The sequence below is a fragment of the Eleutherodactylus coqui genome, unplaced genomic scaffold (genome assembly GCF_035609145.1).
Source record: "Eleutherodactylus coqui strain aEleCoq1 unplaced genomic scaffold, aEleCoq1.hap1 HAP1_SCAFFOLD_472, whole genome shotgun sequence".
Classification (NCBI taxonomy): Eukaryota; Metazoa; Chordata; class Amphibia; order Anura; family Eleutherodactylidae; genus Eleutherodactylus; species Eleutherodactylus coqui.
The window spans coordinates 57,621-74,083 of NW_027101854.1; the positions used below are offsets into that span (position 1 = coordinate 57,621).

The 16,463-nt window shown below is 56.8% G+C and overlaps 75 pseudogenes; 18 read left to right on the forward strand and 57 right to left on the reverse strand.

The window, feature by feature from the left end:
- Window positions 1-77: 77 nt before the first annotated feature.
- Window positions 78-196, forward strand: LOC136592101 (5S ribosomal RNA; annotated as a pseudogene).
- Window positions 197-276: 80 nt separating this feature from the next.
- On the forward strand, window positions 277-395 carry LOC136592104 (5S ribosomal RNA; annotated as a pseudogene).
- Window positions 396-475: 80 nt separating this feature from the next.
- On the forward strand, window positions 476-594 carry LOC136592102 (5S ribosomal RNA; annotated as a pseudogene).
- An 80-nt stretch (window positions 595-674) lies between these two features.
- On the forward strand, window positions 675-793 carry LOC136592103 (5S ribosomal RNA; annotated as a pseudogene).
- Window positions 794-873: 80 nt separating this feature from the next.
- LOC136592282 (5S ribosomal RNA) lies at window positions 874-992 on the forward strand (annotated as a pseudogene).
- Window positions 993-1,072: 80 nt separating this feature from the next.
- Window positions 1,073-1,191, forward strand: LOC136592302 (5S ribosomal RNA; annotated as a pseudogene).
- Window positions 1,192-1,271: 80 nt separating this feature from the next.
- Window positions 1,272-1,390, forward strand: LOC136592195 (5S ribosomal RNA; annotated as a pseudogene).
- Window positions 1,391-1,470: 80 nt separating this feature from the next.
- Window positions 1,471-1,589, forward strand: LOC136592105 (5S ribosomal RNA; annotated as a pseudogene).
- Window positions 1,590-1,669: 80 nt separating this feature from the next.
- LOC136592106 (5S ribosomal RNA) lies at window positions 1,670-1,788 on the forward strand (annotated as a pseudogene).
- A 79-nt stretch (window positions 1,789-1,867) lies between these two features.
- On the forward strand, window positions 1,868-1,986 carry LOC136592283 (5S ribosomal RNA; annotated as a pseudogene).
- An 80-nt stretch (window positions 1,987-2,066) lies between these two features.
- LOC136592107 (5S ribosomal RNA) lies at window positions 2,067-2,185 on the forward strand (annotated as a pseudogene).
- Window positions 2,186-2,265: 80 nt separating this feature from the next.
- LOC136592108 (5S ribosomal RNA) lies at window positions 2,266-2,384 on the forward strand (annotated as a pseudogene).
- An 80-nt stretch (window positions 2,385-2,464) lies between these two features.
- On the forward strand, window positions 2,465-2,583 carry LOC136592109 (5S ribosomal RNA; annotated as a pseudogene).
- An 80-nt stretch (window positions 2,584-2,663) lies between these two features.
- Window positions 2,664-2,782, forward strand: LOC136592110 (5S ribosomal RNA; annotated as a pseudogene).
- An 80-nt stretch (window positions 2,783-2,862) lies between these two features.
- LOC136592111 (5S ribosomal RNA) lies at window positions 2,863-2,981 on the forward strand (annotated as a pseudogene).
- An 80-nt stretch (window positions 2,982-3,061) lies between these two features.
- LOC136592203 (5S ribosomal RNA) lies at window positions 3,062-3,180 on the forward strand (annotated as a pseudogene).
- An 80-nt stretch (window positions 3,181-3,260) lies between these two features.
- On the forward strand, window positions 3,261-3,379 carry LOC136592112 (5S ribosomal RNA; annotated as a pseudogene).
- Window positions 3,380-3,459: 80 nt separating this feature from the next.
- On the forward strand, window positions 3,460-3,578 carry LOC136592113 (5S ribosomal RNA; annotated as a pseudogene).
- Window positions 3,579-3,663: 85 nt separating this feature from the next.
- LOC136592114 (5S ribosomal RNA) lies at window positions 3,664-3,782 on the reverse strand (annotated as a pseudogene).
- Window positions 3,783-3,862: 80 nt separating this feature from the next.
- LOC136592116 (5S ribosomal RNA) lies at window positions 3,863-3,981 on the reverse strand (annotated as a pseudogene).
- An 80-nt stretch (window positions 3,982-4,061) lies between these two features.
- Window positions 4,062-4,180, reverse strand: LOC136592204 (5S ribosomal RNA; annotated as a pseudogene).
- Window positions 4,181-4,260: 80 nt separating this feature from the next.
- On the reverse strand, window positions 4,261-4,379 carry LOC136592117 (5S ribosomal RNA; annotated as a pseudogene).
- An 80-nt stretch (window positions 4,380-4,459) lies between these two features.
- LOC136592118 (5S ribosomal RNA) lies at window positions 4,460-4,578 on the reverse strand (annotated as a pseudogene).
- An 80-nt stretch (window positions 4,579-4,658) lies between these two features.
- LOC136592119 (5S ribosomal RNA) lies at window positions 4,659-4,777 on the reverse strand (annotated as a pseudogene).
- Window positions 4,778-4,857: 80 nt separating this feature from the next.
- On the reverse strand, window positions 4,858-4,976 carry LOC136592120 (5S ribosomal RNA; annotated as a pseudogene).
- An 80-nt stretch (window positions 4,977-5,056) lies between these two features.
- LOC136592121 (5S ribosomal RNA) lies at window positions 5,057-5,175 on the reverse strand (annotated as a pseudogene).
- Window positions 5,176-5,255: 80 nt separating this feature from the next.
- Window positions 5,256-5,374, reverse strand: LOC136592284 (5S ribosomal RNA; annotated as a pseudogene).
- Window positions 5,375-5,452: 78 nt separating this feature from the next.
- LOC136592122 (5S ribosomal RNA) lies at window positions 5,453-5,571 on the reverse strand (annotated as a pseudogene).
- Window positions 5,572-5,650: 79 nt separating this feature from the next.
- Window positions 5,651-5,769, reverse strand: LOC136592123 (5S ribosomal RNA; annotated as a pseudogene).
- Window positions 5,770-5,849: 80 nt separating this feature from the next.
- On the reverse strand, window positions 5,850-5,968 carry LOC136592196 (5S ribosomal RNA; annotated as a pseudogene).
- An 80-nt stretch (window positions 5,969-6,048) lies between these two features.
- LOC136592303 (5S ribosomal RNA) lies at window positions 6,049-6,167 on the reverse strand (annotated as a pseudogene).
- Window positions 6,168-6,445: 278 nt separating this feature from the next.
- Window positions 6,446-6,564, reverse strand: LOC136592125 (5S ribosomal RNA; annotated as a pseudogene).
- Window positions 6,565-6,644: 80 nt separating this feature from the next.
- Window positions 6,645-6,763, reverse strand: LOC136592126 (5S ribosomal RNA; annotated as a pseudogene).
- An 80-nt stretch (window positions 6,764-6,843) lies between these two features.
- On the reverse strand, window positions 6,844-6,962 carry LOC136592115 (5S ribosomal RNA; annotated as a pseudogene).
- Window positions 6,963-7,042: 80 nt separating this feature from the next.
- On the reverse strand, window positions 7,043-7,161 carry LOC136592128 (5S ribosomal RNA; annotated as a pseudogene).
- A 278-nt stretch (window positions 7,162-7,439) lies between these two features.
- LOC136592129 (5S ribosomal RNA) lies at window positions 7,440-7,558 on the reverse strand (annotated as a pseudogene).
- An 80-nt stretch (window positions 7,559-7,638) lies between these two features.
- LOC136592130 (5S ribosomal RNA) lies at window positions 7,639-7,757 on the reverse strand (annotated as a pseudogene).
- Window positions 7,758-7,837: 80 nt separating this feature from the next.
- On the reverse strand, window positions 7,838-7,956 carry LOC136592131 (5S ribosomal RNA; annotated as a pseudogene).
- A 79-nt stretch (window positions 7,957-8,035) lies between these two features.
- On the reverse strand, window positions 8,036-8,154 carry LOC136592285 (5S ribosomal RNA; annotated as a pseudogene).
- An 80-nt stretch (window positions 8,155-8,234) lies between these two features.
- LOC136592132 (5S ribosomal RNA) lies at window positions 8,235-8,353 on the reverse strand (annotated as a pseudogene).
- Window positions 8,354-8,433: 80 nt separating this feature from the next.
- On the reverse strand, window positions 8,434-8,552 carry LOC136592133 (5S ribosomal RNA; annotated as a pseudogene).
- Window positions 8,553-8,632: 80 nt separating this feature from the next.
- On the reverse strand, window positions 8,633-8,750 carry LOC136592299 (5S ribosomal RNA; annotated as a pseudogene).
- An 80-nt stretch (window positions 8,751-8,830) lies between these two features.
- LOC136592304 (5S ribosomal RNA) lies at window positions 8,831-8,949 on the reverse strand (annotated as a pseudogene).
- An 80-nt stretch (window positions 8,950-9,029) lies between these two features.
- Window positions 9,030-9,148, reverse strand: LOC136592286 (5S ribosomal RNA; annotated as a pseudogene).
- Window positions 9,149-9,228: 80 nt separating this feature from the next.
- On the reverse strand, window positions 9,229-9,347 carry LOC136592134 (5S ribosomal RNA; annotated as a pseudogene).
- Window positions 9,348-9,427: 80 nt separating this feature from the next.
- LOC136592127 (5S ribosomal RNA) lies at window positions 9,428-9,546 on the reverse strand (annotated as a pseudogene).
- An 80-nt stretch (window positions 9,547-9,626) lies between these two features.
- LOC136592135 (5S ribosomal RNA) lies at window positions 9,627-9,745 on the reverse strand (annotated as a pseudogene).
- Window positions 9,746-10,023: 278 nt separating this feature from the next.
- Window positions 10,024-10,142, reverse strand: LOC136592136 (5S ribosomal RNA; annotated as a pseudogene).
- Window positions 10,143-10,618: 476 nt separating this feature from the next.
- Window positions 10,619-10,737, reverse strand: LOC136592137 (5S ribosomal RNA; annotated as a pseudogene).
- Window positions 10,738-11,014: 277 nt separating this feature from the next.
- On the reverse strand, window positions 11,015-11,133 carry LOC136592139 (5S ribosomal RNA; annotated as a pseudogene).
- An 80-nt stretch (window positions 11,134-11,213) lies between these two features.
- Window positions 11,214-11,332, reverse strand: LOC136592141 (5S ribosomal RNA; annotated as a pseudogene).
- Window positions 11,333-11,413: 81 nt separating this feature from the next.
- LOC136592142 (5S ribosomal RNA) lies at window positions 11,414-11,532 on the reverse strand (annotated as a pseudogene).
- An 80-nt stretch (window positions 11,533-11,612) lies between these two features.
- On the reverse strand, window positions 11,613-11,731 carry LOC136592143 (5S ribosomal RNA; annotated as a pseudogene).
- An 80-nt stretch (window positions 11,732-11,811) lies between these two features.
- LOC136592144 (5S ribosomal RNA) lies at window positions 11,812-11,930 on the reverse strand (annotated as a pseudogene).
- An 80-nt stretch (window positions 11,931-12,010) lies between these two features.
- LOC136592145 (5S ribosomal RNA) lies at window positions 12,011-12,129 on the reverse strand (annotated as a pseudogene).
- An 80-nt stretch (window positions 12,130-12,209) lies between these two features.
- LOC136592146 (5S ribosomal RNA) lies at window positions 12,210-12,328 on the reverse strand (annotated as a pseudogene).
- An 80-nt stretch (window positions 12,329-12,408) lies between these two features.
- LOC136592138 (5S ribosomal RNA) lies at window positions 12,409-12,527 on the reverse strand (annotated as a pseudogene).
- Window positions 12,528-12,608: 81 nt separating this feature from the next.
- Window positions 12,609-12,727, reverse strand: LOC136592147 (5S ribosomal RNA; annotated as a pseudogene).
- Window positions 12,728-12,807: 80 nt separating this feature from the next.
- On the reverse strand, window positions 12,808-12,926 carry LOC136592148 (5S ribosomal RNA; annotated as a pseudogene).
- An 80-nt stretch (window positions 12,927-13,006) lies between these two features.
- On the reverse strand, window positions 13,007-13,125 carry LOC136592244 (5S ribosomal RNA; annotated as a pseudogene).
- Window positions 13,126-13,205: 80 nt separating this feature from the next.
- On the reverse strand, window positions 13,206-13,324 carry LOC136592149 (5S ribosomal RNA; annotated as a pseudogene).
- An 80-nt stretch (window positions 13,325-13,404) lies between these two features.
- LOC136592242 (5S ribosomal RNA) lies at window positions 13,405-13,523 on the reverse strand (annotated as a pseudogene).
- Window positions 13,524-13,801: 278 nt separating this feature from the next.
- On the reverse strand, window positions 13,802-13,919 carry LOC136592245 (5S ribosomal RNA; annotated as a pseudogene).
- A 79-nt stretch (window positions 13,920-13,998) lies between these two features.
- LOC136592193 (5S ribosomal RNA) lies at window positions 13,999-14,117 on the reverse strand (annotated as a pseudogene).
- An 80-nt stretch (window positions 14,118-14,197) lies between these two features.
- Window positions 14,198-14,316, reverse strand: LOC136592151 (5S ribosomal RNA; annotated as a pseudogene).
- Window positions 14,317-14,396: 80 nt separating this feature from the next.
- Window positions 14,397-14,515, reverse strand: LOC136592272 (5S ribosomal RNA; annotated as a pseudogene).
- Window positions 14,516-14,595: 80 nt separating this feature from the next.
- LOC136592152 (5S ribosomal RNA) lies at window positions 14,596-14,714 on the reverse strand (annotated as a pseudogene).
- Window positions 14,715-14,794: 80 nt separating this feature from the next.
- LOC136592153 (5S ribosomal RNA) lies at window positions 14,795-14,913 on the reverse strand (annotated as a pseudogene).
- An 80-nt stretch (window positions 14,914-14,993) lies between these two features.
- LOC136592216 (5S ribosomal RNA) lies at window positions 14,994-15,112 on the reverse strand (annotated as a pseudogene).
- Window positions 15,113-15,192: 80 nt separating this feature from the next.
- LOC136592154 (5S ribosomal RNA) lies at window positions 15,193-15,311 on the reverse strand (annotated as a pseudogene).
- An 80-nt stretch (window positions 15,312-15,391) lies between these two features.
- On the reverse strand, window positions 15,392-15,510 carry LOC136592201 (5S ribosomal RNA; annotated as a pseudogene).
- An 81-nt stretch (window positions 15,511-15,591) lies between these two features.
- On the reverse strand, window positions 15,592-15,710 carry LOC136592155 (5S ribosomal RNA; annotated as a pseudogene).
- An 80-nt stretch (window positions 15,711-15,790) lies between these two features.
- Window positions 15,791-15,909, reverse strand: LOC136592217 (5S ribosomal RNA; annotated as a pseudogene).
- Window positions 15,910-15,989: 80 nt separating this feature from the next.
- LOC136592209 (5S ribosomal RNA) lies at window positions 15,990-16,108 on the reverse strand (annotated as a pseudogene).
- An 80-nt stretch (window positions 16,109-16,188) lies between these two features.
- On the reverse strand, window positions 16,189-16,307 carry LOC136592288 (5S ribosomal RNA; annotated as a pseudogene).
- Window positions 16,308-16,463: the final 156 nt, after the last annotated feature.

Consider the following 16,463-nt stretch of genomic DNA (forward strand, 5'->3'; position numbering starts at 1 on the left):
AAGGCCGTGAGTAGGTTTCTTTCCTTTTCGGAGGTGCGTTCGCACTGCAGAAAGCCCATAGGAAAGGAGGAGGAGCTGTCAACGGGCATTCTAAGCTGAATGTGCCTGCTCTCGTCAGATCGCGGCCGCCAGCCAGCTTGAGGCCTGGCAAGTACCAGTATGGGTGACCGGCTGGGAATCCCAGGTCCCGTTGACTTTTAAGGCCGTGAGTAGGTTGCTTTCCTTTTCGGAGGTGCGTTCGCACTGCAGAAAGCCCATAGGAAAGGAGGAGGAGCTGTCAACGGGCATTCTAAGCTGAATGTACCTGCTCTCGTCAGATCGCGGCCGCCAGCCAGCTTGAGGCCTGGCAAGTACCAGTGTGGGTGACCGGCTGGGAATCCCAGGTCCCGTTGACTTTTAAGGCCGTGAGTAGGTTTCTTTCCTTTTCGGAGGTGCGTTCGCACTGCAGAAAGCCCATAGGAAAGGAGGAGGAGCTGTCAACGGGCATTCTAAGCTGAATGTGCCTGCTCTCGTCAGATCGCGGCCGCCAGCCAGCTTGAGGCCTGGCAAGTACCAGTATGGGTGACCGGCTGGGAATCCCAGGTCCCGTTGACTTTTAAGGCCGTGAGTAGGTTTCTTTCCGTTTCGGAGGTGCGTTCGCACTGCAGAAAGCCCATAGGAAAGGAGGAGGAGCTGTCAACGGGCATTCTAAGCTGAATGTGCCTGCTCTCGTCAGATCGCGGCCGCCAGCCAGCTTGAGGCCTGGCAAGTACCAGTATGGGTGACCGGCTGGGAATCCCAGGTCCCGTTGACTTTTAAGGCCGTGAGTAGGTTGCTTTCCTTTTCGGAGGTGCGTTCGCAATGCAGAAAGCCCATAGGAAAGGAGGAGGAGCTGTCAACGGGCATTCTAAGCTGAATGTGCCTGCTCTCGTCAGATCGCGGCCGCCAGCCAGCTTGAGGCCTGGCAAGTACCAGTATGGGTGACCGGCTGGGAATCCCAGGTCCAGTTGACTTTTAAGGCCGTGAGTAGGTTTCTTTCCTTTTCGGAGGTGCGTTCGCACTGCAGAAAGCCCATAGGAAAGGAGGAGGAGCTGTCAACGGGCAATCTAAGCTGAATGTGCCTGCTCTTGTCAGATCGCGGCCGCCAGCCAGCTTGAGGCCTGGCAAGTACCAGTATGGGTGACCGGCTGGGAATCCCAGGTCCCGTTGACTTTTAAGGCCGTGAGTAGGTTTCTTTCCTTTTCGGAAGTGCGTTCGCACTGCAGAAAGCCCATAGGAAAGGAGGAGGAGCTATCAACGGGCATTCTAAGCTGAATGTGCCTGCTCTCGTCAGATCGCGGCCGCCAGCCAGCTTGAGGCCTGGCAAGTACTAGTATGGGTGACCGGCTGGGAATCCCAGGTCCCGTTGACTTTTAAGGCCGTGAGTAGGTTTATTTCCTTTTCGGAGGTGCGTTCGCACTGCAGAAAGCCCATAGGAAAGGAGGAGGAGCTGTCAACGGGCATTCTAAGCTGAATGTGCCTGCTCTCGTCAGATCGCGGCCGCCAGCCAGCTTGAGGCCTGGCAAGTACCAGTATGGGTGACCGGCTGGGAATCCCAGGTCCCGTTGACTTTTAAGGCCGTGAGTAGGTTTCTTTCCGTTTCGGAGGTGCGTTCGCACTGCAGAAAGCCCATAGGAAAGGAGGAGGAGCTGTCAACGGGCATTCTAAGCTGAATGTGCCTGCTCTCGTCAGATCGCGGCCGCCAGCCAGCTTGAGGCCTGGCAAGTACCAGTATGGGTGACCGGCTGGGAATCCCAGGTCCCGTTGACTTTTAAGGCCGTGAGTAGGTTGCTTTCCTTTTCGGAGGTGCGTTCGCACTGCAGAAAGCCATAGGAAAGGAGGAGGAGCTGTCAACGGGCATTCTAAGCTGAATGTGCCTGCTCTCGTCAGATCGCGGCCGCCAGCCAGCTTGAGGCCTGGCAAGTACCAGTATGGGTGACCGGCTGGGAATCCCAGGTCCAGTTGACTTTTAAGGCCGTGAGTAGGTTTCTTTCCTTTTCGGAGGTGCGTTCGCACTGCAGAAAGCCCATAGGAAAGGAGGAGGAGCTGTCAACGGGCATTCTAAGCTGAATGTGCCTGCTCTCGTCAGATCGCGGCCGCCAGCCAGCTTGAGGCCTGGCAAGTACCAGTATGGGTGACCGGCTGGGAATCCCAGGTCCCGTTGACTTTTAAGGCCGTGAGTAGGTTGCTTTCCTTTTCGGAGGTGCGTTCGCACTGCAGAAAGCCCATAGGAAAGGAGGAGGAGCTGTCAACGGGCATTCTAAGCTGAATGTGCCTGCTCTCGTCAGATCGCGGCCGCCAGCCAGCTTGAGGCCTGGCAAGTACCAGTATGGGTGACCGGCTGGGAATCCCAGGTCCCGTTGACTTTTAAGGCCGTGAGTAGGTTTCTTTCCTTTTCGGAGGTGCGTTCGCACTGCAGAAAGCCCATAGGAAAGGAGGAGGAGCTGTCAACGGGCATTCTAAGCTGAATGTGCCTGCTCTCGTCAGATCGCGGCCGCCAGCCAGCTTGAGGCCTGGCAAGTACCAGTATGGGTGACCGGCTGGGAATCCCAGGTCCCGTTGACTTTTAAGGCCGTGAGTAGGTTTCTTTCCGTTTCGGAGGTGCGTTCGCACTGCAGAAAGCCCATAGGAAAGGAGGAGGAGCTGTCAACGGGCATTCTAAGCTGAATGTGCCTGCTCTCGTCAGATCGCGGCCGCCAGCCAGCTTGAGGCCTGGCAAGTACCAGTATGGGTGACCGGCTGGGAATCCCAGGTCCCGTTGACTTTTAAGGCCGTGAGTAGGTTTCTTTCCTTTTCGGAGGTGCGTTCGCACTGCAGAAAGCCCATAGGAAAGGAGGAGGAGCTGTCAACGGGCATTCTAAGCTGAATGTGCCTGCTCTCGTCAGATCGCGGCCGCCAGCCAGCTTGAGGCCTGGCAAGTACCAGTATGGGTGACCGGCTGGGAATCCCAGGTCCCGTTGACTTTTAAGGCCGTGAGTAGGTTGCTTTCCTTTTCGGAGGTGCGTTCGCACTGCAGAAAGCCCATAGGAAAGGAGGAGGAGCTGTCAACGGGCATTCTAAGCTGAATGTACCTGCTCTCGTCAGATCGCGGCCGCCAGCCAGCTTGAGGCCTGGCAAGTACCAGTGTGGGTGACCGGCTGGGAATCCCAGGTCCCATTGACTTTTAAGGCCGTGAGTAGGTTTCTTTCCTTTTCGGAGGTGCGTTCGCACTGCAGAAAGCCCATAGGAAAGGAGGAGGAGCTGTCAACGGGCATTCTAAGCTGAATGTGCCTGCTCTCGTCAGATCGCGGCCGCCAGCCAGCTTGAGGCCTGGCAAGTACCAGTATGGGTGACCGGCTGGGAATCCCAGGTCCCGTTGACTTTTAAGGCCGTGAGTAGGTTTCTTTCCGTTTCGGAGGTGCGTTCGCACTGCAGAAAGCCCATAGGAAAGGAGGAGGAGCTGTCAACGGGCATTCTAAGCTGAATGTGCCTGCTCTCGTCAGATCGCGGCCGCCAGCCAGCTTGAGGCCTGGCAAGTACCAGTATGGGTGACCGGCTGGGAATCCCAGGTCCCGTTGACTTTTAAGGCCGTGAGCTAGGTTGCTTTCCTTTTCGAGGTGCGTTCGCACTGCAGAAGCCATAGGAAAGCGAACCGACGGCACGCCTAGTCAACGGGACCTGGGATTCCCAGCCGGTCACCCATACTGGTACTTGCCAGGCCTCAAGCTGGCTGGCGGCCGCGATCTGACGAGAGCAGGCACATTCAGCTTAGAATGCCCGTTGACAGCTCCTCCTCCTTTCCTATGGGCTTTCTGCAGTGCGAACGCACCTCCGAAACGGAAAGAAACCTACTCACGGCCTTAAAAGTCAACGGGACCTGGGATTCCCAGCCGGTCACCCATACTGGTACTTGCCAGGCCTCAAGCTGGCTGGCGGCCGCGATCTGACGAGAGCAGGCACATTCAGCTTAGAATGCCCGTTGACAGCTCCTCCTCCTTTCCTATGGGCTTTCTGCAGTGCGAACGCACCTCCGAAAAGGAAAGAAACCTACTCACGGCCTTAAAAGTCAATGGGACCTGGGATTCCCAGCCGGTCACCCACACTGGTACTTGCCAGGCCTCAAGCTGGCTGGCGGCCGCGATCTGACGAGAGCAGGTACATTCAGCTTAGAATGCCCGTTGACAGCTCCTCCTCCTTTCCTATGGGCTTTCTGCAGTGCGAACGCACCTCCGAAAAGGAAAGCAACCTACTCACGGCCTTAAAAGTCAACGGGACCTGGGATTCCCAGCCGGTCACCCATACTGGTACTTGCCAGGCCTCAAGCTGGCTGGCGGCCGCGATCTGACGAGAGCAGGCACATTCAGCTTAGAATGCCCGTTGACAGCTCCTCCTCCTTTCCTATGGGCTTTCTGCAGTGCGAACGCACCTCCGAAAAGGAAAGAAACCTACTCACGGCCTTAAAAGTCAACGGGACCTGGGATTCCCAGCCGGTCACCCATACTGGTACTTGCCAGGCCTCAAGCTGGCTGGCGGCCGCGATCTGACGAGAGCAGGCACATTCAGCTTAGAATGCCCGTTGACAGCTCCTCCTCCTTTCCTATGGGCTTTCTGCAGTGCGAACGCACCTCCGAAACGGAAAGAAACCTACTCACGGCCTTAAAAGTCAACGGGACCTGGGATTCCCAGCCGGTCACCCATACTGGTACTTGCCAGGCCTCAAGCTGGCTGGCGGCCGCGATCTGACGAGAGCAGGCACATTCAGCTTAGAATGCCCGTTGACAGCTCCTCCTCCTTTCCTATGGGCTTTCTGCAGTGCGAACGCACCTCCGAAAAGGAAAGAAACCTACTCACGGCCTTAAAAGTCAACGGGACCTGGGATTCCCAGCCGGTCACCCATACTGGTACTTGCCAGGCCTCAAGCTGGCTGGCGGCCGCGATCTGACGAGAGCAGGCACATTCAGCTTAGAATGCCCGTTGACAGCTCCTCCTCCTTTCCTATGGGCTTTCTGCAGTGCGAACGCACCTCCGAAAAGGAAAGCAACCTACTCACGGCCTTAAAAGTCAACGGGACCTGGGATTCCCAGCCGGTCACCCATACTGGTACTTGCCAGGCCTCAAGCTGGCTGGCGGCCGCGATCTGACGAGAGCAGGCACATTCAGCTTAGAATGCCCGTTGACAGCTCCTCCTCCTTTCCTATGGGCTTTCTGCAGTGCGAACGCACCTCCGAAAAGGAAAGAAACCTACTCACGGCCTTAAAAGTCAACTGGACCTGGGATTCCCAGCCGGTCACCCATACTGGTACTTGCCAGGCCTCAAGCTGGCTGGCGGCCGCGATCTGACGAGAGCAGGCACATTCAGCTTAGAATGCCCGTTGACAGCTCCTCCTCCTTTCCTATGGGCTTTCTGCAGTGCGAACGCACTCGAAAAGGAAAGCAACCTACTCACGGCCTTAAAAGTCAACGGGACCTGGGATTCCCAGCCGGTCACCCATACTGGTACTTGCCAGGCCTCAAGCTGGCTGGCGGCCGCGATCTGACGAGAGCAGGCACATTCAGCTTAGAATGCCCGTTGACAGCTCTCCTCCTTTCCTATGGGCTTTCTGCAGTGCGAACGCACCTCCGAAACGGAAAGAAACCTACTCACGGCCTTAAAAGTCAACGGGACCTGGGATTCCCAGCCGGTCACCCATACTGGTACTTGCCAGGCCTCAAGCTGGCTGGCGGCCGCGATCTGACGAGAGCAGGCACATTCAGCTTAGAATGCCCGTTGACAGCTCCTCCTCCTTTCCTATGGGCTTTCTGCAGTGCGAACGCACCTCCGAAAAGGAAATAAACCTACTCACGGCCTTAAAAGTCAACGGGACCTGGGATTCCCAGCCGGTCACCCATACTAGTACTTGCCAGGCCTCAAGCTGGCTGGCGGCCGCGATCTGACGAGAGCAGGCACATTCAGCTTAGAATGCCCGTTGATAGCTCCTCCTCCTTTCCTATGGGCTTTCTGCAGTGCGAACGCACTTCCGAAAAGGAAAGAAACCTACTCACGGCCTTAAAAGTCAACGGGACCTGGGATTCCCAGCCGGTCACCCATACTGGTACTTGCCAGGCCTCAAGCTGGCTGGCGGCCGCGATCTGACAAGAGCAGGCACATTCAGCTTAGATTGCCCGTTGACAGCTCCTCCTCCTTTCCTATGGGCTTTCTGCAGTGCGAACGCACCTCCGAAAAGGAAAGAAACCTACTCACGGCCTTAAAAGTCAACTGGACCTGGGATTCCCAGCCGGTCACCCATACTGGTACTTGCCAGGCCTCAGCTGGCTGGCGGCCGCGATCTGACGAGAGCAGGCACATTCAGCTTAGAATGCCCGTTGACAGCTCCTCCTCCTTTCCTATGGGCTTTCTGCATTGCGAACGCACCTCCGAAAAGGAAAGCAACCTACTCACGGCCTTAAAAGTCAACGGGACCTGGGATTCCCAGCCGGTCACCCATACTGGTACTTGCCAGGCCTCAAGCTGGCTGGCGGCCGCGATCTGACGAGAGCAGGCACATTCAGCTTAGAATGCCCGTTGACAGCTCCTCCTCCTTTCCTATGGGCTTTCTGCAGTGCGAACGCACCTCCGAAACGGAAAGAAACCTACTCACGGCCTTAAAAGTCAACGGGACCTGGGATTCCCAGCCGGTCACCCATACTGGTACTTGCCAGGCCTCAAGCTGGCTGGCGGCCGCGATCTGACGAGAGCAGGCACATTCAGCTTAGAATGCCCGTTGACAGCTCCTCCTCCTTTCCTATGGGCTTTCTGCAGTGCGAACGCACCTCCGAAAAGGAAAGAAACCTACTCACGGCCTTAAAAGTCAACGGGACCTGGGATTCCCAGCCGGTCACCCACACTGGTACTTGCCAGGCCTCAAGCTGGCTGGCGGCCGCGATCTGACGAGAGCAGGTACATTCAGCTTAGAATGCCCGTTGACAGCTCCTCCTCCTTTCCTATGGGCTTTCTGCAGTGCGAACGCACCTCCGAAAAGGAAAGCAACCTACTCACGGCCTTAAAAGTCAACGGGACCTGGGATTCCCAGCCGGTCACCCATACTGGTACTTGCCAGGCCTCAAGCTGGCTGGCGGCCGCGATCTGACGAGAGCAGGCACATTCAGCTTAGAATGCCCGTTGACAGCTCCTCCTCCTTTCCTATGGGCTTTCTGCAGTGCGAACGCACCTCCGAAAAGGAAAGAAACCTACTCACGGCCTTAAAAGTCAACTGGACCTGGGATTCCCAGCCGTCACCCATACTGGTACTTGCCAGGCCTCAAGCTGGCTGGCGGCCGCGATCTGACGAGAGCAGGCACATTCAGCTTAGAATGCCCGTTGACAGCTCCTCCTCCTTTCCTATGGGCTTTCTGCAGTGCGAACGCACCTCCGAAAAGGAAAGAAACCTACTCACGGCCTTAAAAGTCAACGGGACCTGGGATTCCCAGCCGGTCACCCATACTGGTACTTGCCAGGCCTCAAGCTGGCTGGCGGCCGCGATCTGACGAGAGCAGGCACATTCAGCTTAGAATGCCCGTTGACAGCTCCTCCTCCTTTCCTATGGGCTTTCTGCAGTGCGAACGCACCTCCGAAACGGAAAGAAACCTACTCACGGCCTTAAAAGTCAACGGGACCTGGGATTCCCAGCCGGTCACCCATACTGGTACTTGCCAGGCCTCAAGCTGGCTGGCGGCCGCGATCTGACGAGAGCAGGCACATTCAGCTTAGAATGCCCGTTGACAGCTCCTCCTCCTTTCCTATGGGCTTTCTGCAGTGCGAACGCACCTCCGAAAAGGAAAGAAACCTACTCACGGCCTTAAAAGTCAACGGGACCTGGGATTCCCAGCCGGTCACCCATACTGGTACTTGCCAGGCCTCAAGCTGGCTGGCGGCCGCGATCTGACGAGAGCAGGCACATTCAGCTTAGAATGCCCGTTGACAGCTCCTCCTCCTTTCCTATGGGCTTTCTGCAGTGCGAACGCACCTCCGAAAAGGAAAGAAACCTACTCACGGCCTTAAAGTCAACTGGACCTGGGATTCCCAGCCGGTCACCCATACTGGTACTTGCCAGGCCTCAAGCTGGCTGGCGGCCGCGATCTGACGAGAGCAGGCACATTCAGCTTAGAATGCCCGTTGACAGCTCCTCCTCCTTTCCTATGGGCTTTCTGCAGTGCGAACGCACCTCCGAAAAGGAAAGCAACCTACTCACGGCCTTAAAAGTCAACGGGACCTGGGATTCCCAGCCGGTCACCCATACTGGTACTTGCCAGGCCTCAAGCTGGCTGGCGGCCGCGATCTGACGAGAGCAGGCACATTCAGCTTAGAATGCCCGTTGACAGCTCCTCCTCCTTTCCTATGGGCTTTCTGCAGTGCGAACGCACCTCCGAAACGGAAAGAAACCTACTCACGGCCTTAAAAGTCAACGGGACCTGGGATTCCCAGCCGGTCACCCATACTGGTACTTGCCAGGCCTCAAGCTGGCTGGCGGCCGCGATCTGACGAGAGCAGGCACATTCAGCTTAGAATGCCCGTTGACAGCTCCTCCTCCTTTCCTATGGGCTTTCTGCAGTGCGAACGCACCTCCGAAAAGGAAATAAACCTACTCACGGCCTTAAAAGTCAACGGGACCTGGGATTCCCAGCGGTCACCCATACTAGTACTTGCCAGGCCTCAAGCTGGCTGGCGGCCGCGATCTGACGAGAGCAGGCACATTCAGCTTAGAATGCCCGTTGATAGCTCCTCCTCCTTTCCTATGGGCTTTCTGCAGTGCGAACGCACTTCCGAAAAGGAAAGAAACCTACTCACGGCCTTAAAAGTCAACGGGACCTGGGATTCCCAGCCGGTCACCCATACTGGTACTTGCCAGGCCTCAAGCTGGCTGGCGGCCGCGATCTGACAAGAGCAGGCACATTCAGCTTAGATTGCCCGTTGACAGCTCCTCCTCCTTTCCTATGGGCTTTCTGCAGTGCGAACGCACCTCCGAAAAGGAAAGAAACCTACTCACGGCCTTAAAAGTCAACTGGACCTGGGATTCCCAGCCGGTCACCCATACTGGTACTTGCCAGGCCTCAAGCTGGCTGGCGGCCGCGATCTGACGAGAGCAGGCACATTCAGCTTAGAATGCCCGTTGACAGCTCCTCCTCCTTTCCTATGGGCTTTCTGCATTGCGAACGCACCTCCGAAAAGGAAAGCAACCTACTCACGGCCTTAAAAGTCAACGGGACCTGGGATTCCCAGCCGGTCACCCATACTGGTACTTGCCAGGCCTCAAGCTGGCTGGCGGCCGCGATCTGACGAGAGCAGGCACATTCAGCTTAGAATGCCCGTTGACAGCTCCTCCTCCTTTCCTATGGGCTTTCTGCAGTGCGAACGCACCTCCGAAACGGAAAGAAACCTACTCACGGCCTTAAAAGTCAACGGGACCTGGGATTCCCAGCCGGTCACCCACACTGGTACTTGCCAGGCCTCAAGCTGGCTGGCGGCCGCGATCTGACGAGAGCAGGTACATTCAGCTTAGAATGCCCGTTGACAGCTCCTCCTCCTTTCCTATGGGCTTTCTGCAGTGCGAACGCACCTCCGAAAAGGAAAGCAACCTACTCACGGCCTTAAAAGTCAACGGGACCTGGGATTCCCAGCCGGTCACCCATACTGGTACTTGCCAGGCCTCAAGCTGGCTGGCGGCCGCGATCTGACGAGAGCAGGCACATTCAGCTTAGAATGCCCGTTGACAGCTCCTCCTCCTTTCCTATGGGCTTTCTGCAGTGCGAACGCACCTCCGAAAAGGAAAGAAACCTACTCACGGCCTTAAAAGTCAACTGGACCTGGGATTCCCAGCCGGTCACCCATACTGGTACTTGCCAGGCCTCAAGCTGGCTGGCGGCGCGATCTGGCGAGAGCAGGCACATTCAGCTTAGAATGCCCGTTGACAGCTCCTCCTCCTTTCCTATGGGCTTTCTGCAGTGCGAACGCACCTCCGAAAAGGAAAGCAACCTACTCACGGCCTTAAAAGTCAACGGGACCTGGGATTCCCAGCCGGTCACCCATACTGGTACTTGCCAGGCCTCAAGCTGGCTGGCGGCCGCGATCTGACGAGAGCAGGCACATTCAGCTTAGAATGCCCGTTGACAGCTCCTCCTCCTTTCCTATGGGCTTTCTGCAGTGCGAACGCACCTCCGAAACGGAAAGAAACCTACTCACGGCCTTAAAAGTCAACGGGACCTGGGATTCCCAGCCGGTCACCCATACTGGTACTTGCCAGGCCTCAAGCTGGCTGGCGGCCGCGATCTGACGAGAGCAGGCACATTCAGCTTAGAATGCCGTTGACAGCTCCTCCTCCTTTCCTATGGGCTTTCTGCAGTGCGAACGCACCTCCGAAAAGGAAAGAAACCTACTCACGGCCTTAAAAGTCAACGGGACCTGGGATTCCCAGCCGGTCACCCCACACTGGTACTTGCCAGCCTCAAGCTGGCTGGCGGCCGCGATCTGACGAGAGCAGGCACATTCAGCTTAGAATGCCCGTGACAGCTCCTCCTCCTTTCCTATGGGCTTTCTGCAGTGCGAACGCACCTCCGAAAAGGAAAGCAACCTACTCACGGCCTTAAAAGTCAACGGGACCTGGGATTCCCAGCCGGTCACCCATACTGGTACTTGCCAGGCCTCAAGCTGGCTGGCGGCCGCGATCTGACGAGAGCAGGCACATTCAGCTTAGAATGCCCGTTGACAGCTCCTCCTCCTTTCCTATGGGCTTTCTGCAGTGCGAACGCACCTCCGAAAAGGAAAGAAACCTACTCACGGCCTTAAAAGTCAACGGGACCTGGGATTCCAGCCGGTCACCCATACTGGTACTTGCCAGGCCTCAAGCTGGCTGGCGGCCGCGATCTGACGAGAGCAGGCACATTCAGCTTAGAATGCCCGTTGACAGCTCCTCCTCCTTTCCTATGGGCTTTCTGCAGTGCGAACGCACCTCCGAAACGGAAAGAAACCTACTCACGGCCTAAAAGTCAACGGGACCTGGGATTCCCAGCCGGTCACCCATACTGGTACTTGCCAGGCCTCAAGCTGGCTGGCGGCCGCGATCTGACGAGAGCAGGCACATTCAGCTTAGAATGCCCGTTGACAGCTCCTCCTCCTTTCCTATGGGCTTTCTGCAGTGCGAACGCACCTCCGAAAAGGAAAGAAACCTACTCACGGCCTTAAAAGTCAACGGGACCTGGGATTCCCAGCCGGTCACCCATACTGGTACTTGCCAGGCCTCAAGCTGGCTGGCGGCCGCGATCTGACGAGAGCAGGCACATTCAGCTTAGAATGCCCGTTGACAGCTCCTCCTCCCTTTCCTATGGGCTTTCTGCAGTGCGAACGCACCTCCGAAACGGAAAGCAACCTACTCACGGCCTTAAAAGTCAACGGGACCTGGGATTCCCAGCCGGTCACCCATACTGGTACTTGCCAGGCCTCAAGCTGGCTGGCGGCCGCGATCTGACGAGAGCAGGCACATTCAGCTTAGAATGCCCGTTGACAGCTCCTCCTCCTTTCCTATGGGCTTTCTGCAGTGCGAACGCACCTCCGAAAAGGAAAGAAACCTACTCACGGCCTTAAAAGTCAACGGGACCTGGGATTCCCAGCCGGTCACCCATACTGGTACTTGCCAGGCCTCAAGCTGGCTGGCGGCCGCGATCTGACGAGAGCAGGCACATTCAGCTTAGAATGCCCGTTGACAGCTCCTCCTCCTTTCCTATGGGCTTTCTGCAGTGCGAACGCACCTCCGAAAAGGAAAGCAACCTACTCACGGCCTTAAAAGTCAACGGGACCTGGGATTCCCAGCCGGTCACCCATACTGGTACTTGCCAGGCCTCAAGCTGGCTGGCGGCCGCGATCTGACGAGAGCAGGCACATTCAGCTTAGAATGCCCGTTGACAGCTCCTCCTCCTTTCCTATGGGCTTTCTGCAGTGCGAACGCACCTCCGAAAAGGAAAGCAACCTACTCACGGCCTTAAAAGTCAACGGGACCTGGGATTCCCAGCCGGTCACCCATACTGGTACTTGCCAGGCCTCAAGCTGGCTGGCGGCCGCGATCTGACGAGAGCAGGCACATTCAGCTTAGAATGCCCGTTGACAGCTCCTCCTCCTTTCCTATGGGCTTTCTGCAGTGCGAACGCACCTCCGAAACGGAAAGAAACCTACTCACGGCCTTAAAAGTCAACGGGACCTGGGATTCCCAGCCGGTCACCCATACTGGTACTTGCCAGGCCTCAAGCTGGCTGGCGGCCGCGATCTGACGAGAGCAGGCACATTCAGCTTAGAATGCCCGTTGACAGCTCCTCCTCCTTTCCTATGGGCTTTCTGCAGTGCGAACGCACCTCCGAAAAGGAAAGAAACCTACTCACGGCCTTAAAAGTCAACGGGACCTGGGATTCCCAGCCGGTCACCCACACTGGTACTTGCCAGGCCTCAAGCTGGCTGGCGGCCGCGATCTGACGAGAGCAGGTACATTCAGCTTAGAATGCCCGTTGACAGCTCCTCCTTCCTTTCCTATGGGCTTTCTGCAGTGCGAACGCACCTCCGAAAAGGAAAGCAACCTACTCACGGCCTTAAAAGTCAACGGGACCTGGGATTCCCAGCCGGTCACCCATACTGGTACTTGCCAGGCCTCAAGCTGGCTGGCGGCCGCGATCTGACGAGAGCAGGCACATTCAGCTTAGAATGCCCGTTGACAGCTCCTCCTCCTTTCCTATGGGCTTTCTGCAGTGCGAACGCACCTCCGAAAAGGAAAGAAACCTACTCACGGCCTTAAAAGTCAACGGGACCTGGGATTCCCAGCCGGTCACCCATACTGGTACTTGCCAGGCCTCAAGCTGGCTGGCGGCCGCGATCTGACGAGAGCAGGCACATTCAGCTTAGAATGCCCGTTGACAGCTCCTCCTCCTTTCCTATGGGCTTTCTGCAGTGCGAACGCACCTCCGAAACGGAAAGAAACCTACTCACGGCCTTAAAAGTCAACGGGACCTGGGATTCCCAGCCGGTCACCCATACTGGTACTTGCCAGGCCTCAAGCTGGCTGGCGGCCACGATCTGACGAGAGCAGGCACATTCAGCTTAGAATGCCCGTTGACAGCTCCTCCTCCTTTCCTATGGGCTTTCTGCAGTGCGAACGCACCTCCGAAAAGGAAAGAAACCTACTCACGGCCTTAAAAGTCAACGGGACCTGGGATTCCCAGCCGGTCACCCATACTGGTACTTGCCAGGCCTCAAGCTGGCTGGCGGCCGCGATCTGACGAGAGCAGGCACATTCAGCTTAGAATGCCCGTTGACAGCTCCTCCTCCTTTCCTATGGGCTTTCTGCAGTGCGAACGCACCTCCGAAAAGGAAAGAAACCTACTCACGGCCTTAAAAGTCAACGGGACCTGGGATTCCCAGCCGGTCACCCATACTGGTACTTGCCAGGCCTCAAGCTGACTGGCGGCCGCGATCTGACGAGAGCAGGCACATTCAGCTTAGAATGCCCGTTGACAGCTCCTCCTCCTTTCATATGGGCTTTCTGCAGTGCGAACGCACCTCCGAAAAGGAAAGCAACCTACTCACGGCCATAAAAATCACGGGACCTGGGATTCCCAGCCGGTCACCCATACTGGTACTTGCCAGGCCTCAAGCTGGCTGGCGGCCGCGATCTGACGAGAGCAGGCACATTCAGCTTAGAATGCCCGTTGACAGCTCCTCCTCCTTTCCTATGGGCTTTCTGCAGTGCGAACGCACCTCCGAAAAGGAAAGAAACCTACTCACGGCCTTAAAAGTCAACGGGACCTGGATTCCCAGCCGGTCACCCATACTGGTACTTGCCAGGCCTCAAGCTGGCTGGTGGCCGCAATCTGACGAGAGCAGGCACATTCAGCTTAGAATGCCCGTTGACAGCTCCTCCTCCTTTCCTATGGGCTTTCTGCAGTGCGAACGCACCTCCGAAACGGAAAGAAACCTACTCACGGCCTTAAAGTCAATGGGACCTGGGATTCCCAGCCGGTCACCCATACTGGTACTTGCCAGGCCTCAAGCTGGCTGGCGGCCGCGATCTGACGAGAGCAGGTACATTCAGCTTAGAATGCCCGTTGACAGCTCCTCCTCCTTTCCTATGGGCTTTCTGCAGTGCGAACGCACCTCCGAAAAGGAAAGCAACCTACTCACGGCCTTAAAAGTCAACGGGACCTGGGATTCCCAGCCGGTCACCCATACTGGTACTTGCCAGGCCTCAAGCTGGCTGGCGGCCGCGATCTGACGAGAGCAGGCACATTCAGCTTAGAATGCCCGTTGACAGCTCCTCCTCCTTTCCTATGGGCTTTCTGCAGTGCGAACGCACCTCCGAAAAGGAAAACAACCTACTCACGGCCTTAAAAGTCAACGGGACCTGGGATTCCCAGCCGGTCACCCATACTGGTACTTGCCAGGCCTCAAGCTGGCTGGCGGACGCGATCTGACGAGAGCAGGCACATTCAGCTTAGAATGCCCGTTGACAGCTCCTCCTCCTTTTCTATGGGCTTTCTGCAGTGCGAACGCACCTCCGAAAAGGAAAGCAACCTACTCACGGCCTTAAAAGTCAACGGGACCTGGGATTCCCAGCCGGTCACCCATACTGGTACTTGCCAGGCCTCAAGCTGGCTGGCGGCCGCGATCTGACGAGAGCAGGCACATTCAGCTTAGAATGCCCGTTGACAGCTCCTCCTCCTTTCCTATGGGCTTTCTGCAGTGCGAACGCACCTCCGAAAAGGAAAGCAACCTACTCACGGCCTTAAAAGTCAACGGGACCTGGGATTCCCAGCCGGTCACCCATACTGGTACTTGCCAGGCCTCAAGCTGGCTGGCGGCCGCGATCTGACGAGAGCAGGCACATTCAGCTTAGAATGCCCGTTGACAGCTCCTCCTCCTTTCCTATGGGCTTTCTGCAGTGCGAACGCACCTCCGAAACGGAAAGAAACCTACTCACGGCCTTAAAAGTCAACGGGACCTGGGATTCCCAGCCGGTCACCCATACTGGTACTTGCCAGGCCTCAAGCTGGCTGGCGGCCGCGATCTGACGAGAGCAGGCACATTCAGCTTAGAATGCCCGTTGATAGCTCCTCCTCCTTTTCTATGGGCTTTCTGCAGTGCGAACGCACCTCCGAAAAGGAAAGCAACCTACTCACGGCCTTAAAAGTCAACGGGACCTGGGATTCCCAGCCGGTCACCCATACTGGTACTTGCCAGGCCTCAAGCTGGCTGGCGGCCGCGATCTGACGAGAGCAGGCACATTCAGCTTAGAATGCCCGTTGACAGCTCCTCCTCCTTTCCTATGGGCTTTCTGCAGTGCGAACGCACCTCCGAAAAGGAAAGCAACCTACTCACGGCCTTAAAAGTCAACGGGACCTGGGATTCCCAGCCGGTCACCCATACTGGTACTTGCCAGGCCTCAAGCTGGCTGGCGGCCGCGATCTGACGAGAGCAGGCACATTCAGCTTAGAATGCCCGTTGAACAGCTCCTCCTCCTTTCCTATGGGCTTTCTGCAGTGCGAACGCACCTCCGAAACGGAAAGAAACCTACTCACGGCCTTAAAAGTCAACGGGACCTGGGATTCCCAGCCGGTCACCCATACTGGTACTTGCCAGGCCTCAAGCTGGCTGGCGGCCGCGATCTGACGAGAGCAGGCACATTCAGCTTAGAATGCCCGTTGACAGCTCCTCCTCCTTTCCTATGGGCTTTCTGCAGTGCGAACGCACCTCCGAAAAGGAAAGAAACCTACTCACGGCCTTAAAAGTCAACGGGACCTGGGATTCCCAGCCGGTCACCCATACTGGTACTTGCCAGGCCTCAAGCTGGCTGGCGGCCGCGATCTGACGAGAGCAGGCACATTCAGCTTAGAATGCCCGTTGATAGCTCCTCCTCCTTTCCTATGGGCTTTCTGCAGTGCGAACGCACTTCCGAAAAGAAAAGAAACCTACTCACGGCCTTAAAAGTCAACGGGACCTGGGATTCCCAGCCGGTCACCCATACTGGTACTTGCCAGGCCTCAAGCTGGCTGGCGGCCGCGATCTGACGAGAGCAGGCACATTCAGCTTAGATTGCCCGTTGACAGCTCCTCCTCCTTTCCTATGGGCTTTCTGCAGTGCGAACGCACCTCCGAAAGGGAAAGAAACCTACTCACGGCCTTAAAAGTCAACTGGACCTGGGATTCCCAGCCGGTCACCCATACTGGTACTTGCCAGGCCTCAAGCTGGCTGGCGGCCGCGATCTGACGAGAGCAGGCACATTCAGCTTAGAATGCCCGTTGACAGCTCCTCCTCCTTTCCTATGGGCTTTCTGCAGTGCGAACGCACTTCCGAAAAGGAAAGAAACCTACTCACGGCCTTAAAAGTCAACAGGACCTGGATTCCCAGCCGGTCACCCATACTGGTACTTGCCAGGCCTCAAGCTGGCTGGCGGCCGCGA